At 37.7% G+C, this 18186-nt stretch overlaps 1 pseudogene; it reads left to right on the forward strand.

Annotated features, from left to right (window-relative positions):
• The first annotated feature begins 6660 nt into the window (after positions 1-6660).
• The window catches only part of LOC100976423 (putative selection and upkeep of intraepithelial T-cells protein 1 homolog), a 74610-nt pseudogene continuing 63084 nt past the window's right edge, over positions 6661-18186 (forward strand).

Consider the following 18186-nt stretch of genomic DNA (forward strand, 5'->3'; position numbering starts at 1 on the left):
TGTTCATAAGGTACCTTGATCTGTAGTGTTTCTTTTGGTAACGAATTTGTCTGATTTTAATATCAGAACAATTCTGGTCTCATAAAAATTATAAAGTATTCATTTTTATATTATGGAAGAGATTGTATAAAATTGATGTAATTTCTTTCTTAAATGCTTGATAGGCTTTGCCAGTGAAGCCATTTGGACCGTGGCCTATTTTTGTTTCCTGGAAAGTTTTTAGCTACAGATTATTTTGTTTAGTAGATATATATGACTATTCACATTATCTCTTTTCTTTTAAGTGAGCCTTGTTAGTTTGTGTCTTGGAAAGAATTGTTCTATGCCATATAAGTTGTTAAAGCTATGGGCATAGAGTTGTTTGTAATATTCCCTTATCTTCCTGTGAAAAGTCTGTGGGGTCTCTCATATTGTTCCATCTTTTCTTTCTAATATTTGTAATTTGTGTTTTTATGCCATTTTTCTTCATCAGTCTCGGTAGAGATCTATTAATTTTATTGATCTTTTACAAGAGACTTGTTTTAGTTTCTTTTTAATATGGTTTTTCACTTTCATTGAATTCTGCTCCTATCTTTGTTGTGTACTTTAGATTTCTATTGGATAGAACTGCACTGGAATGTGCCTTGCATACAATAACACTCCATAGATAAGTGCTTCATGAATGAATATTTGAGTTAAGATATGAAAGATACCTTTTTTTAGACCTTAAGTCTTGAGATCAGTCCCAACTCCTTAACCATCTAATATTTCCAGGCTTCCCTCATCAAAGGTACTGCATTTCTGTGGTGCACTATTCTAAGCCTTACAAACTTACAGTCTTACCTGCTATGTTTTACTGTTGCTTCTGGCCAATATCCAAAACTAAAACACTCTAATGTTTCCCTTAGAAAAATATTTTACTATTTATCCTTTGTGTCTTTCTCACTCACACCTTGGGATTTGGCTTTGGCAATTGTTAAGGAAATTATAAAGTAGTATAGAGACATGTAAACATTTCCAAGGAAAAATAATAGAGTGCGAGATGGAAAATTCTCCATTCTGGTTATCAACTAATTTATCATTTTGCTTTTTCTATTTACCCACATTTAAAACAATGAGGTAACCAGTGGAATCTTTTTTTGTTTATAATCAAGGTATAATTTAATACAGTGAAATAAATTAAGTGTACAGTGCAATGAATTGTATATACCTGTGTAAACCATGTACCTAACTACACTTCAATTATTCCAGAGAGTTCTCTCTTGCCCCTTACTAATCAATCCCCGCTCCTTCAGTGATAGCCCTTCTGAGGTTTTCCAACTTATTTTGTCTTTGCCTGTTTCAGATGCTCATATACATGAAATCATATAGTACATATTTTGTCTTGCTTCTTTTATTTAGTATAATATTTTGAGATTCATCCATGCTGTTGCATGTTTCATTAGTTTTTTTTTAATTGCTGAGTAGTATTTTTATGGTTAAAATACAATTTAGTTTATCCATTTTCTTGTTGATGGGCATCTGGGCTATTTCTACTTTTGGGCTAGTATGAATAAGATTGCTATGAACATTCTTATACAAGGAGTTTTGCAGATATGCTTTCATTTCTCTTGGATACATGTCAGAGTGGAATTGTTAGGTCATGGAGCAGATGCATGCTTAACTGTATAAGAAACTGCCAGTCTTAGGCACAACTTTAAATGTATGAGAGTTCCAGTTATCCACATCCTTGCCAACATTTAGTGTTGTCAGTTTTCAAATTTCAGCTATTTTAGTGGTTCTGAAGTGAAATCTCATTATAGTTTTACCTTGTATTTCTCTAATAGTGAGTGTGTTGAGCACTTGTATTTATTGGCTCTATCTTCTTTCTTAAAGTGTCTAAGTCTTTTGCCCTTTTAAAATTGGGTTGTTTTCAAAATCAATATTGAGGTGTAGGAGTTCTTTATATATTCTGGATATAAGCCCTTTGTTGGATGTCTAAGATGCCCACATATTTCCATGGTCTGTCTTGCCCTATTATATTCTTAATGGTGCTTTTAATAAGATGTCTTTAATTTTGATGAAATTTGAATCTTTTTTTTATTGTTACTGCTTTTTGTATCTTGCCCCAATTTTTGCCTACCCCATGTTTTCATAATATTCTTCTATGGTTTATACATTATATTTTAATTTTTACATTTAAATTTCCATCTCGTATTGAATTTTGTTTAAGATGTGAGGTTAAGGTTGAGATACATCATGACATGCAGTTTATGTATATAACAAACCTGCACATATATCGCTGAACCTGAAATAAAACTTAAAGAAATACAAAAAATAAAAACAATACAACAAAAATAATACAAATAAAAAAATAATAAAGCATAGCAAGTATTTACATAGTATTTTATATCAATTTAGCTATTACAAGTAATCTAGAGATGATTTAACATACATAGGAGGATGTGTGCAGGTTCTGTGCAAACATTAAGTTGAGTGTCCTCGAATTTTGTTATCCTCATGGATCCTGGAACGAATCACTTGAGCATACCAAAGGATGACTGTACATACATACATGGATCACCATTTACACGTACACATGTGCTGTATGAATATATATACTCGTGTACATATAAACTCATGCATATTAACATATATGTAAACATGCATAAATATGCGTAATCATTTATAAATATGTATATGTACATGTGTACATTGTATACATATTTTACACATGTATACCTGTACATGTTATACATGTACTTATATATGTACCTATATGTTATATGTACTTATGCATTTATATAACCTATATTATCTATAAATAGTTACTTTCATATGTGAGACTTAAGAAATAATATATATATCATATATTTATTGAAATTACACTCTTCATAATTTTACTTCTGTTTCTCTCTTCAGCTCACCTCTCATCCTTCCCTCCCATCCGAACTCCCATTCCAGCCACAGTAAACTGCTTGAAAATTTCTGAGTTGCCCATCTTCTCCTGTGTCTTTCAAAGTATTGCTTCCTTAGCCTGGAAAGACTACTCAGTTAAGACTTTCTTAACTGGGCTTAGCGGGTAATTTTATTTCAAGACTCCTCTCAGCCATTATCAGCTTCCTAAACCTTCCTTGAATGCTTAATCTGAATTTAGTGCCTTTTATTTGTGCTTCCACAGCTTCCCTCCTTTCCTTTCTAGGTACAGGTTCAGCATTCAAAATAAACTCATCGCAGCCATTTTGTTCAGCACCAATTACATGAAATATGTACATCAGGTTACATCTTGCTTTCCTTCAGAGAGAGGCGTGTCATGTTAGTACTTTCATACTGCCAGCTGTGATCACTGAAGCTGAACAAAGAGTTCTACCCACAGGTTGAAGCAGCCAGTCCCCTAGGAATTTCCCTTGGACTGGAACATAAGAATCAGGCTGGCAGAATCAGATTCCCTGAGTTTGACAGCAGAGGAAAGGGCTTTGCTAGGCAGTTTGCCTGATCCCCATCTCACTCTGGCACATCCTGCCTTAGCTACAAGAAAACTGCTGAAGCACTGTCGAAATTCATGTGACTCAATTGAGACTCATTCTGTAGGGACAACAGAGAACTGATTTGGATCACCTGGCTCAAGTAGGTGAGTAGATTTAGTAAGATTTACAGACATAGTCCTTGCTTCATTGATGGTCTTCATTTTTATTCCTCTCTCTTCTTTGTGCCATCTAGGGGGAACTCCATTCCACATTTCCAGGGACTTGACAGTCCTGTAGTTAGCCACTAGTTTAAGGCATGTCCCACATGTCCTACCTGAGCCTATTACAGGCTTTATGAAGTCAGCTGTATCTGAGTTGTGGGAATGTGGTGAGACTAGAGAATGTCATGGTGTTAAGCCCATTGCTGTGCTTCATTTGCTGTAAAATGATTCTGTTTGTGAGAGACAATATTGTATAGCAGGGGTCCCCACCCCTGGGCCACAGACTGTTGCTGCTCCATGGCCTGTTAGAAATCAGGCCAACAGCAGGAAGTGAGTGCAGGGCCAGCAAGCAAAGCTCCATCTGTATTTATAGGTCATCCCCAGTGCTCACATTACCTCCTGAGCTCCGTTTCCTGTCAGATCAGCAGCGGCATTAGATTAATATAGGAGTGCGAAACCTATTGTAAACTGTGCATGTGAGGGATCTAAATTGCATGCTCCTTATGCCTGATGATCTGTCACTGTCTCCCACTGTCACGCCCAGGTGGGACCATCTAGTTGCAGGAAAACCAGGTCAGGCCTCCCACTGATTCTACATCATGGTGAGTTGCATAATTATTTCATTACATATTACAATGTTATAATAGTAGAAATAAACTGCCCAATAGATTTAAGGCACTTGATACATCACCAAACTAATCCTCCCTTCCCACAGTCCATGGAAAAACTGTTTTGCATGAAATCTGTCCTTGGTATCAAAAAGGTTGGGGACTGCTGTTGTATGGGATATCATGGAATGAAAGGGCATTCTGTATTTATATGAGTTGTGCATTAAGAAGTGCTGCTGGCAGGGACATCAGATCCAATAACAGAGTATCTGTCCCTTCAAGGTGAATGAGTGTCCCTTTAATTATAGACGTGCCCATCTAACCTATTAGGTTCCTGAAAACTAAAAGTCCTCTACTGCATGTCTTTTGGCTAGGGAGAAGATGAGGGACTCCTTCAGAGCTGAAATGGAGACCTCTGGGTTTTTCGAACATGTTCTCAGTTGTCTATTTAGAACTTTAAATTGCCCCTTTTCCTTAAGTCCGTCTTCCAGGGTAGTCTGAAGAAGGTAGATGACTGCACAGTCTTTACAATTACTATTTTTTGCCATAGCAAACAAGTCATTTTGTTTTCTTCTCTGTACCTTACTCCTCACTTGCAGTTAATCTTTGTACCTCAAATATTGGCAAATTGCATCCATACATTAGCTGTGCCCTCCTCAAATACATAAGCAAACCAATTTCAGAATCATATTTGGAGGGTTTCTTTCTGGGAGACACTTTAAGTACCAGTTCCTCATCAGTCATGGTTCTAATAAAAAAAAAAGTTGAAATGCTCAAATTTTGGGGCATTCAAATAAAAGATCATTTACAAATGTGTGAACAAGGTGTAGGGAAATCCTATTGCAATATCCTGGAGCTAAAATAAAAGGATTGTGACCAGGCCTGGGCTTGAGGGAGCAGGAGCAGGAAGCAGTAACTAAAACTTGAGGACAATGAGGACTTTTTTGTTTTAATGAAAATTATGAGTCGAGATTTGAATCTGGTTCCAAAGCCCCTGCTTTTTATCCCTCTTAAACAATAAAATTCAATATACTAAAAATGATGAGTGAACAAATACTTTATCATTCTTAATTTTCTTGTAGTACTTATACTTTATAATTTAGTACCTATTAGGCACCATTATGACCACTTTATATATAATAATTCAGTCAATTCCAACAATAAATGTAATGAGGAAAAATTATTATTCCTTACTTACAGCCGAATAAACAGTCACAGAGTGTTTTTATAGTAACTTGCCTAAGTTCATACAACTAAATAGTAAAAACAGGATTTCTACTTAGCAGTACCATTTTAGGACCTCGCTTTTAATCACTATGCATACTACCTCTTAGCCTCTTAGTAGTTCCTATCCTAGAGGATAAAGCTTAAATTCATTACCCTAGCATATGAAGCCCTTCACAGTGTGCTCTCTGCCTCATTCCTTAATCTTGATAGACAAATATATTCCTCAATTTCCCTTGCTCAGTAGGGTTTCTGCATATTGAATCTGGTGTATGTCCCCATTCCCTTTATACTCTATGAGATAACCACCTCATTCTTCAAAATGTTGACACCACCTCACTAGTAAAGTCTTCACTTTGTGGATCTTCTCCCTGCCATGATGCTGCAGAGTGAATTGCTCTCCAAGGTTGCAAGAACTGCCCATGTACATAAGATGGCAGTTTTACATTATTGTTACTATCCAAGTGTCTGTTCACTTGTCTATGACCCTAGAATCTAGCAAACCTTTTTTTGTTGATGGATACGTAGATAACCATCACATTTGTCTGCTGAATCAAAAGCCAAAACATTATAGAACTGATGAAAAACCTTCACATTAGACTAAAATATGCAATTGTATTTTACCCTTTGTTCTCCATGGCCATATAGGCTCATTCATCTGTCTCTATTTGTGAGTTTTTCAGAAGCAGGAAATTCTGAGGGATTGCCACAACTAAAGAAAAGAAAGTCATATTCTCTTATAAAGTGGTTACTTATTCATTCCATAAGAATAATAGATCTAAAGATGTCTTTAAATTTTTCTTTGAACCTAAATGTAACTAAATGTGGCAGATGCTTAGGCTAAGGTTTTGGAGAACAAGACCTACTCCCTAGATCTGCTGCCACTTTCTCTGGAGAAGCAGGTTCACCTGATGAAATTTACAACACCAGAAGACAAATGACATCTAGCCTGGGAGGAAGAAATCCTTTGAAGTGAAAGAAGCCTCTGGCTGGACTTGGTCATTATATTGAACATCTTAAAAGTAGAGTTACCAGATTTAGAAAATAAAAATTATATGATGCACGAGAAATATTTATACCAAAAAACTTGCACTGCCGATCTGAAATTCAAATCTAACTGGGGGTTCTACGTTTCATCTGGTAACTCTATTTGAGAGTTAATTACTGCAGGAAGATGTGGAGATATGTGATTTCTGTGACATATTAATCCTGTTCTCACTGAACCTGCCTAATTTCTTATCACAGGTATAATGGAAACTACAGGGCTATCTTTCTCCCGATACTTTGTTGTTATGAATCTCCTCCAGATGACAATATCAAGTTCAGGTATGACTCTCTCTCTTACCCTTACGGGCCTTGGCAATATGAAGTGTGCCAGAAAAAGCAAGGACCAAACAAAAGGGACAAACTCTTGAGCATTGTTCCTTAGGTTTAATACATAGTTATGTAATGAGGATATGTACTATAAGAACTGTCTTATGGTTAGGAAAAATTACTTCTAATCAGCAAGTCTTTATCATGTATTAGGTTCCAGGGAGAAAAAAAAAAAATGAAGAAGACCTAATATTTGCCCTCAAGAACTCAATATTTGTATTGAGGTGACATGATTTACTTATATCTTATACAATGAAGAAGCTGTCCAAATTGTGGTCCATATTGGAATCCATGTGAGTTATCTGTACAGTAAGATAAGCAAAGACACAATAGGCTGGTGGGACCTTGATAGGTGATGAAAATTTGCAGTGGAAGGGGATCAATGCAAAGCAGACATAAATATAGTTTATTTAGAGACATATACATTAAAATCCTGAACCAATAAGTGGCATACAAGATTTAAAATTTCTGGCAAAAGCTACTTGTTACATGGTGCAAATCTTACCAATGTGTAGTTGGGTAGTGTCCAGTCTTTGGCTAATAAAACGAAAGCTGCCACAAACACCCTTGTACATATGTTTTGAGCATATCTGTGAGTAAGAATGTAGGAAATATTTCTATGAATAGAACTATTTTGTCAAAGGCTATGTGCTGTTTTTATTATGATATTAAAAATATTCTGAAATAGTTCCCAGTGTACATGTCCACCAACAGCATATGTGAGTTTGTCAGGTGGGTGTTACAGGTTTCAGGGTTTTTTATATTTTCCAAATTTACAGATGAAAAATAGAAACTCACAGTGATAATATTTTACTTGTTTATTGAGTTGGGGTGGCCTTCTTTCCTCTCAAAAAATTGTATTCATTTTCTCTAAACTGCCTACTTAATGCCTTACTCCACATTTCCTTTGCATTAAACTTGCACAAATCTCTTTTTGATCTGTTATAACTGTTGCATGTGTTTCTGACCAGTTTATAATTCAATGGACTTGTTAGTTATATTTTGGATGTGCAGAATTGTTTGGTTTTGACTTTTGATTTTATTTTGTGAATTACAAAATTTCCCCCAAGTTTCCATTTATTTCGCTCTCCTTTTTCTCCTCATTGACTTTTAACATTTTTATAGACTTTATTTTCTATAGAAGTTTTAGGTTCACAGAAAAATTGTGCAGAAGGTATATAAAGTTCCCACATAGCCCCACTCCCTCTTCCCTACCTGCCCCCCTCCCACAGAGTTTCCCCTTTTGTTAACCTCTTGCATTTGTGTGGTACATTTATTGAAATTAATGAACCAATATTGATAGATTATTATTAACTAAAGTCCAAGTTTACATTAGACACTCTGTGTTGTACCATTCTCTAGGATTTAACAAATTGTTATATAAATGAGCCAGAGATGGCCTTTGCATATTGGCCCTTCGTTGCTTACTTCTTAAATCAGGCTGAGACTCATTAGCTCAGAAGCCCACAGTGCCAAACTGAAATGTTTTCGCATCCAGTTGTTGTAAATATATCTCCAACAGGCAGATTTTTTTTGCCATTTTATGTCTCCCTGCTTTGTACACCTTGGGAAACTGCACCCAACATCTGCCGGCCATAGATAAGAAAAATCTTGTAGTTACATAAACTGCAGGCTGCTGCCCTTCAGAGCCCTCTGACCCAGCAGCTTCCTACCGTGCTGTGAAGTGATGTTATCTAGACATGCAGCATCTCCCTTCCCATCCTTGGGAGCTCCTTTGTCCTCCTGCATTCTGGATGGTGGTCCCCTGTGCTTCTATAAGGCCTTATGCTGTGAGGACCGTTCTTTTTGCAACCCTGTCCAAGTAGCGTCCAAGTAGAAGCTTTGTGTGCTACTGCCACCTGTGGGCTTATCTTTTTCCTTGATAAGCCTCTGAAATTCTCAAATTCATTATATAAATGTATTATGCTATGTATCCACTGTTATAGTATCATAGGATATAATTTCACCATCATAAAAATGTCCTGTGCTTCACCTGTTCATCCGTCCCTTCCCCTGAAGCCTGGCCAATTACTGCTCTTTTTACTGTCTCTATAGGTCTGACTCAGAATTTCATACGGTTGGATTCATACAGTCTGTGCCCTTTTCAAACTGACTTGTTTCACTTAGTAATATGTATTTAATCTTCCCACATGTCTTTTAATGGCTTCATAACTCATTTCTTTCTATCACTGAGTAATAGTTCATTGTATGGACTTATCATAGTTTGTTTATTCATTCACTTACTGAAGCCATCTTGACTGCTTCCAATTTTAACAAGTATTAGAAAAGACTCTTTAAGCATTTGTATCAAGTTTTCGTGTGAATGTAGTTTTCAACTAATTTGGGTTATACTTAGAAGCACAATTTCTAGATTATATAGTAAGCTTATATTCAGCTTTGCAAGAATGTCAAACTGTCTTCCAAAGTTCCTATACCATTTTGCACTCCCACCAGCAATGAATGAGAGTTCCTGTTCTTCACGTCCTTGTTTGTATTTTTGATTTCAGCCATACTTATAATAGGTTTAGGGTAGTATCTCATTGTTTGAATTTGCAATTCCTAAATGATATATGATTTTGAGCATTTTAACATCTTTATTTGTCATCTATCTTCTTTAATAAAGTATCTGTTCAGATATTTTGTCTATTTTTAATTGTGCGGTTTGTTTTTACACTGTTAATTTGTATGTTCTGCATAGAATCCTTCATCAGCTATCTTTTGCAATTTTTTTTTAGTCTGTGGCTTGTCTTTTTTTTCTCTTAACAAAAGCTTTTGCAGAGCAGACGTTTTTAATTTTAATGAACCAAAATTTGAATATAATGAATTAGTGTTTGATCTGTTATACCTTTTCTATACATTCTTGACCAGTTTGAAATTCAATTTAGTGACTTATTTTTATGTTGTGCAATTCAACAGTTTCTTCTTTTCACAGTGTCCAAGTCCTACGTTTTCTTAGTAAGAGTTTTCCAGACCACATTTCAAGATTATAACAATGACTCTTTCATTTATTTTAAATTTTGAAACTAACTCATGCAAAATGATTTCTTATATAATAATTGAGATTAAAATCTGACATTATTTTTTCAAAAAATACCTAGTTGTTTTTTTATTTATTAAGTAATCCATCTTTCTTCAGATATCTGAGATGTTATTTTTGTCATAAACCAAATTCCCCTAAGGATTTGCATTTCCAAACTCTGTCCCATTGAACTCTCTTCTCATGGGCCAATTACAGAACTTTTTAAAAAAGGTAGTATTTATATAATTAATTTAATATCTTGTAGAAATATTCTCTGCTCAGTGTTTTTTATAATATAGTTTTTCTATTTAAAGTTTATAAGCATATTTTCTTTTTTGAAGTACTTTAAAGGTATTTTTATTTTCAGGATCTCAAATGGTTCCATCAAGTTATGTGTGCTGTATTGTTGATTTTAACATAAAATATTCTGATATTTTCCATTATGCCTTTCAAATTTTTTTCTTTCTTTTTCTTTATTTTCTCTAAGATTGTTGTAAACTGGAAAACGTGATAAAATATGTATTATACAACCTTAAGAATATATCAAATTATATATCTAGTTAGATATAAAAACTAGTATAGAATAACAATGAAATGATTTTACCTTGCATTATTATTATTATTTTAGAATAGACATAAAGGTAAATATGACAATTAGATTGTAATCACTCTATATGTGATATTTTGCTGTTACATAAGCATTTAAAACACATTCAAAATAATCAATATTTTAAATATATAATTGGAGTTTAATTGATTAAGGCACTAAAATTTGCAGAGTCTGCAAAATATCTCAAGCACTGATCTTAGGAGCAGTTTAGGGAGGGTAAGAATCTTGTAGCCTCAAGCTGCAATGCCCTTTAGCCATAATTTCTAATCTTGTAGCTAATGTTAGTCCTACAGAAGCAATCTAGCCCCCAGGCAAGAAGGAGGCCTGCTTTGGGAAAGGGCTGTTATCATCTTAGTTTTTTGTTCTTTTGTTTTTTGTTTTTTTTTAATTTTTTTAGTATTTATTGATCATTCTTGGGTGTTTCTCAGAGAGACGGATTTGGCAGGGTCATAGGACAATAGTGGAGGGAAGGTCAGCAGATAAACATGTGAACAAAGGTCTCTGGTTTTCCTAGGCAGAGGGCCCTGCCGCCTTCCGCAGTGTTTGCGTCCCTGGGTACTTGAGATTAGGGAGTGGTGATGACTCTTAACGAGTATGCTGCCTTCAAGCATCTGTTTAACAAAGCACATCTTGCACCGCCCTTAATCCATTTAACCCTTAGTGGACACAGCACATGTTTCAGAGGGCACAGGGTTGGGGGTAAGGTTATAGATTAACAGCATCCCAAGGCAGAAGAATTTTTCTTAGTACAGAACAAAATGGAGTCTCCCATTTCCACCTCTTTCCACACAGACACAGCAACAATCCGATCTCTCTGTCTTCTCCCCACATTTCCCCCCTTTCTACTCAACAAAACCGCCATCGTCATCATGGCCCGTTCTCAATGAGCTGCTGGGTACACCTCCCAGACGGGGTGGTGGCCGGGCAGAGGGGCTCCCAACTTCCCAGACGGGGTGGCTGGGCAGAGGCGCCCCCCACCTCCGGGACGGGGTGGCGGCCGGGCAGGGGCTGCCCCCCACCTCCCGGAGGGGGTGGCTGGCCGGGCGGGGGCTGCCCCCCACCTCCCGGACGGGGCGGCTGGCCGGGCGGGGGCTGCCCCCCACCTCATCATCTTAGTTTTAAACTATAAACTATAAATAAGTTTCTCCCAAAGTTAGCTCAGCCTATGCCCAGGAATGAACAAGGACAGTTTGGGTTTTAGAAGCAAGATGGAGGCAGTTACCTTAGATCTCTTTCACTGACTCGGCCTTAATTTTGCAAAATCGATTTCACTTTCCTCAATGAGTGGGGCAAGGGACCAACATGGAGAGTTTGAAATGTCCCCTCTTCCCACATCTTATTATAGTCAGGGACTAAATATCAGCTTTGAGAGTTTCTGAGCCTCAACACTGAAAGAACATCTGTTACAGCCAAGCTGTATCACAAGCAGAAAACGATAAATGAAACATCCTAACCTGTGTACATTTGTAGGGGCAGGTGGTGATAGTTTAAGACATCTTGTTGGTAACATCGAAGAAAACAGAGAGACGCAATGTGTTAAGCATAGTACTTCCATAATAACAGACTGTGAAGAATAAGGAGGTCAAACTAAACATAGAATGTGTGAGAATTTTCCAGAATTTAAAAAAGACAAGAATCATCCAATTCAAGAAGCACTATGAAAGAGCCAGAAAAAGACAAATGCATTCATACATGGATTCGTTATAGTTAAAATGGAGTAAATTTTAAGAACTGCCTGAAAGTATGTTTAGAGTAAATGAAATAATGGAATGAAGATGGGCATGTGTGGCTGGCAAGATGACTGAATAGGAACAGCTCGTCTGCACCTCCCAGCAAAATCATTGCAGAAGGTGGGTGATTTCTGCATTTCCAACTGAGGTACCCAGCTCATGTCATTGAGACTGGTTAGACAGAGGGTGCACAGACGGCAAGCTGAAGCAGGGTGGGGCATCACCTCACCCGGGAAGTGCAAGGGGTTGGGGAACTCCCTCCCCTAGCCAAGGGAAGCCATGAGGGACTGTGCCATGAGCAGCGGTGCTTTCTAGCCGAGACACTACGTTTTTACCATGGTCTTCACAACCCATAGACCAGGAGATTCCCTCAGGTGCCTACGCCACTAGGGCCCTGGGTTTCAAGCACAAAACTGGGCGGCTGTTTGGGCAGACACCAAGCTAGCTGCAGGAGTTTTTGTTCATAACCCAGTGGCGCCTGGAATGCCAGGGAGAGAGAACTATGCACTTGCCTGGAAATGGGGCTGATGCCAGGGAGCCAAGTGTTCTAGCTCAGTGGATCCCATCTCCATGGAGCCCAGCAAGCTAAGATCCACTGGCTTGAAATTCTCGCTGCCAGCACAGCAGTCGGAAGTCATCCTGGGATGCTCGAGCTTGGTGCAGAGAAGGGCATCCACCATTACTGAGGCTTGAGTAGACGGTTTTCCCCTCACGGTGTAAACAAAGCGGCCTGAAATTTCAAACTGGGCAGAGCCCACTGTAGCTCCACAAAGCCACTGTAGCCAGACTGCCTCTCTAGATTCTTCTTCTCTGGGCAGGACATCTCTGAAAGAAAGGCAGCAGCCCCAGTCAGGGGCTTATAGATAAAACTCTCATCTCCCTGGAACAGAGCACCTGGGGGAAGGTTGGCTGTGGGCACAGCTTCAGCAGACTTAAACATTCCTGACTGCTGGCTCTGAGGAGAGAAGTGGATCTCCAAGCACAGCACTTGAGCTCTGCTAAGGGACAGACTGCCTCCTCAAGTGGGTACCTGACCCCTGTGCCTCCTGATGGGGAGACACCTCCCAGAAGGGGTTGACAGACACCTCATATGGGAGAGCTCTGGCTGGCATCTGGTGGGTGCCCATCTGAGACAAAGCTTCCAGAGGAAGGAGAGGGCAGCAATCTTGGCTGTTCTGTAGCTTCTGCTGGTGATATCCAGGCAAACAGGGTCTGGAGTGGACCGACAGCAAACTCCAGCAGACCTGCAGCAGAGGGGCCTGAGTGTTAGAAGGAAAACTAACAAACAGAAAGGAATAGCATCAGCATCAACAAAAAGGACTTCCTCACCAAAACCCCAACTGAAGGGCAGCAATATCAAAACCAAAGGTAGATAAATCCATGAAGATAAGGAAAAAACAGGGCAAAAAGGCTGAAAATTCCGAAAACCAGAAAACCTTAATAACAAACTCCTCCGAGCTAATGGAGCATGTTCCAACCCAATGCAAGGAAGCTAACAACCTTTAAAAAAAGTTAAAGGAATTGCTAAATAGAATAGCCAGTTTAGAGAAGAACAGAAATGACCTAATGGAGCTGAAAAACACAGCACGAGAATTTTGTGAAGCATACACAAGTATCAATAGCCAAATCGATCAAGAGGAATTATATCAGAGACTGAAGATCAACTTAATGAAATAAAGCATGAAGACAAGATTAGAGACAAAAGAATGAAAAGGAATGAACAAAGCTGCCAAGAAATATGGGACTATGTGAAAAGAACAAACCTATGTTTGATTGGTGTACCTGAAAGTGAAGGGGAAAATGGAACCAATTTGGAAAACGCTCTTCAGGATATTATCCCAACCTAGCAAGACAGGCCAACATTCAAATTCAGAAAATACAGAGAACACCACAAAGATTCTCCTCGAGAAGAACAACCCAAGACACGTAATTGTCAGATTCACCAAGGTTGAAATGAAGGAAAAAATGTTAAGTGCAGCCAGAGAGAAAGGTCGGGTTACCCACAAAGGGAAGCCCATCAGACCAATAGTGGATGTCCGTGCAGAAACCCTACAAGCTAGAAGAGAGTGTGGGCCAATATTCAACATTCTTAAAGAAAAGAATCTTCAACCCAGAATTTCATATCCAGTTTCATATCCAGCCAAACTAAGCTTCGTAAGTGAATGAGAAATAAAATCCTTTACAGACAAGCAAATGCTGAGAGATTTTGTCACTACCAGGCCTGCCTTACAAGAACTCCTGAAGGAAGCACTAAATATGGAAAGGAAAAACTTGTTCCAGCCACTGCAAAAACATACCAAATTGTAAAGACCATCAACACTATGAAGAAACTGCATCAACTAATGGGCAAAGTAACCAGTTAGCATCATAATGACAGGATCAAATTCACATATAACAATATTAATCTTAAATGTAAATGGGCTAAATGCCCCAGTTAAAAGACACAGACTGGCAAATTGGATAAAGAGTCAAGACCCTCATTGTGCTGTATTCAGGAGACCCATCTCATGTGCAAAGACATACATAGACTCAAAATAAAGGGATGGAGGAATATTTACCAAGCAAATGGAAAGCAAAAAAAGCAGGGGTTGCAATCTTAGTCTCTGATAAAACAGACTTTAAACCAACAAAGATCAAAAAAGACAAAGAAGGGCATTACATAATGGTAAAGGGATCAATGCAAGAAGAAAAGCCAAATATCCTAAATATATATGCACCCAAAACAGGAGCACCCAGATTCATAAAGCAATTTCTTAGAGAACTACAAAGAGATGTAGACTTTGACTTAATGATAATGGGAGACTTTAACACCCCACTGTCAATATTAGACATATCAACGAGACATAAAATTAACAAGATATTCAGGTCTTGAACTCAGCTCTGGACAAAATGGACCTAATAGACATCTACAGAACTCTCCACCCCAAATTAACAGAATATACATTCTTCTCAGCACCACATCACATTTATTCTAAAATCAACCACATAATTGGAGGTAAAGCACTCCTCAGCAAAAGCAAAAGAATGGAAATGATAACAAACAATCTGTCAGACCACAGTGCAATCAAATTAGAACTCAGGATAAAGAAACTCACTGAAAACTGCACAACTACATGGAAACTGAACAATCTGCTCCTGAATGACTACTGGATAAATAACAAAATTAAGGCAGAAATAAGTAAGTTCTTTGAAACCAATGAGTACAAAGACATAATGTACCAAAATCTCTGGGGCACAGCTAAAGCAGTGTTTAGAGGGAAATTTATAGCACTAAATGCCCACAGGAGAAAGTGGGAAAGATACCCTAACATCACAATTAAAAGAACTAGAGAAGCAAGAGCAAACAAATTCAAAAGCAAGCAGAAGAAAATAAATAACTAAGATCAGGGCAGAAGTGAAGAAGACACAAAAAGCCCTTCCAAAAATCAATGAATCCAGAAGCTAGTTTTTTGAAAAAAATTAACAAAAGAGATAAATGCCTTGCCAGACTAATGAAGAAAAAAGAGAAGAATCAAATAGACACAACAAAAAATGATAAAGTGGCTATCACCACTGATCCCACAGAAATACAAACTACTGTCAGAATACTATAAACACCTCTATGCAAATAAACCAGAAAATCTAGAAGAAATGGATAAATTTCTGGACACATACACCCTCCTTAGACTAAACCAGGAAGAAGTCGAATCCCTGAATAGACCAATAACAAGTTCTGAAATTGAGGCAGTAATTCATAGCCTACCAACCAACAAAAGCCCAGGACCAGATGGATTCACAGCCAAATTCTACCAGAAGTACAAAGAGGAGCTGGTACCATTCCTTCTGAAATTATTTCAAACAATAGAAAAAGATGGAGTCTTCCCTGACTAATTTTATGAGGGCAGCGTCATCCTGATTCCAAAACCTGGCAAAGACACAACAACAAAAAAGAAAATTTCAGGCCAATATACCTGATGAACATCAATGCGAAAATTCTCAATAAAATACTGGCAAAATGAATCCAGCAGCACATCAGAAAGCTTATCCACCATGATCAAGTTGGCTCCATCCCTGAGAAGCAAGGCTGGTTCAACATATACAAATCAATAAACCTAATCCATCACATAAACAGAACCAATGACAAAAACCACATGATTATCTCAATAGATGCAGAAAAGGCCTTCAATAAAATTCAACATTCCTTCATGCTAAAAACTCTCAATAAACTAGGTATTGATGGAGTGTATCTCAAAATAATAAGAGCTATTTATGACAAACCCACAGCCAACATCATACTGAATGGGCAAAAGCTGGAAGCATTCCCATAGAAAATCCACGCAAGACAAGGATGCCCTCTCTCACCACTCCTATTTAACATAGTATTGGAAGTTCTGGCCAGGGCAATCAGGCAACAGAAAGAAATAAAGGGTGTTCACATAGGAAGAGAGGAAGTCAAATTGTCTCTGTTTGCCAATGACACTATTGTATATTTAGAAAACCCCATGGTCTCAGCCCAAAAACTCCTTAAGCTGATAAGCAAATTCAGCAATGTCTCAGGATGCAAAATCAGTGTGCAAAAATTACAAGCATTCCCATACACCAATAATAGACAAACAGAGAGCCAAATAATGAGTGAACTCCCATTGACAATTGCTACAAATAGAATCAAATACCTAGAAATACAACTTACAAGGGATGTGAAGGGCCTCTTCAAGGAGAACTACAAACCACTGCTCAAGGAATTAAGAGAGGACAAAAACAAATGGAAAAACATTCCATGCTCATGGATAGAAAAATCAACATCGTGAAAATGGCCGTACTGCTTAAAGTAATTTATAGATTCAATGCTATCCCCATCAAGCTACCATTGACTTTCTTCACAGAATTAGAAAAAACTACTTTAAATTTCATATGGAACCAAAAAAGAGCCTATATAGCCAAGGCAATCCTAAGCAAAAAGAACAAACCTGGAGGCATCATTCACCCTGACTTCAAACTACACTACAAGCCTACAGTAACCCAAACAGCATGGTATTGATAACCAAACAGATATATTGACCAATGGAACAGAACACAGGCCTCAGAAATAACTCCACACATCTACAACCATCTGATCTTTGGCAAACCTGACAAAAACATGCAATAGGGAAAGGATTCCCTATTTAATAAATGGTGTTGGGAAAACTGGCTAGCCATATACAGAACACTGAAACTGGACCCCTTCCTTATACCTTACACAAAAATTAACTCAAGATGGATTAAAAACTTAAATGTAAGACCTAAAACCATGAAAACCCCAGAAGAAAACCTAGGCAATACCATTCAGGACATAGGCACGGGCAAAGACTTCATGACTAAAACACCAAAAGCAATGGCAACAAAAGCCAAAATTGACAAATGGGATCTAATTAAACTAAAGAGCTTCTGCACAGCAAAAGAAACTATCATCCAAGTGAACAGGCAACCTACAGAATGGGAGAACATTTTTGCAATGTGTGCATCTGACAAAGGGCTAATATCCAGAATCTACAAGGAACTTAAACAAATTTACAAGAAAAGAACAAACAACCCCATCAAAAAGTGGGGAAAAGATATGAACAGACATTTCTCAAAAGAAGACATTTATGTGGCCAACACACATATGAAAAAAAGCTCATTATCACTGGTCATTAGAGAAATGCAAATCAAAACCACAATGAGATACCATCTTATGCCAGTTAGAATGGTGATCATTAAAAAATCAGAAAACAGATGCTTGTGAGGTTGTGGAGAAATAGGAATGCATTTACTGGGTATATACCAAAAGGATTATAAATCATTCTACTACAAAGACACATGCACACGTGTGTTTATTGCAGCACTGTTCACATTAGCAAAGACTTGGAACCAAGTCAAATGCTCATCAATGATAGACTGGTTAAAGAAAATGTGGCTCAACCATGGAATACTATGCAGCCATAAAAAAAGATGTGTTCATGTCCTTTGCAGGGACATGG

Source organism: Pan paniscus, chromosome 1, assembly GCF_029289425.2.
Source record: "Pan paniscus chromosome 1, NHGRI_mPanPan1-v2.0_pri, whole genome shotgun sequence".
Classification (NCBI taxonomy): Eukaryota; Metazoa; Chordata; class Mammalia; order Primates; family Hominidae; genus Pan; species Pan paniscus.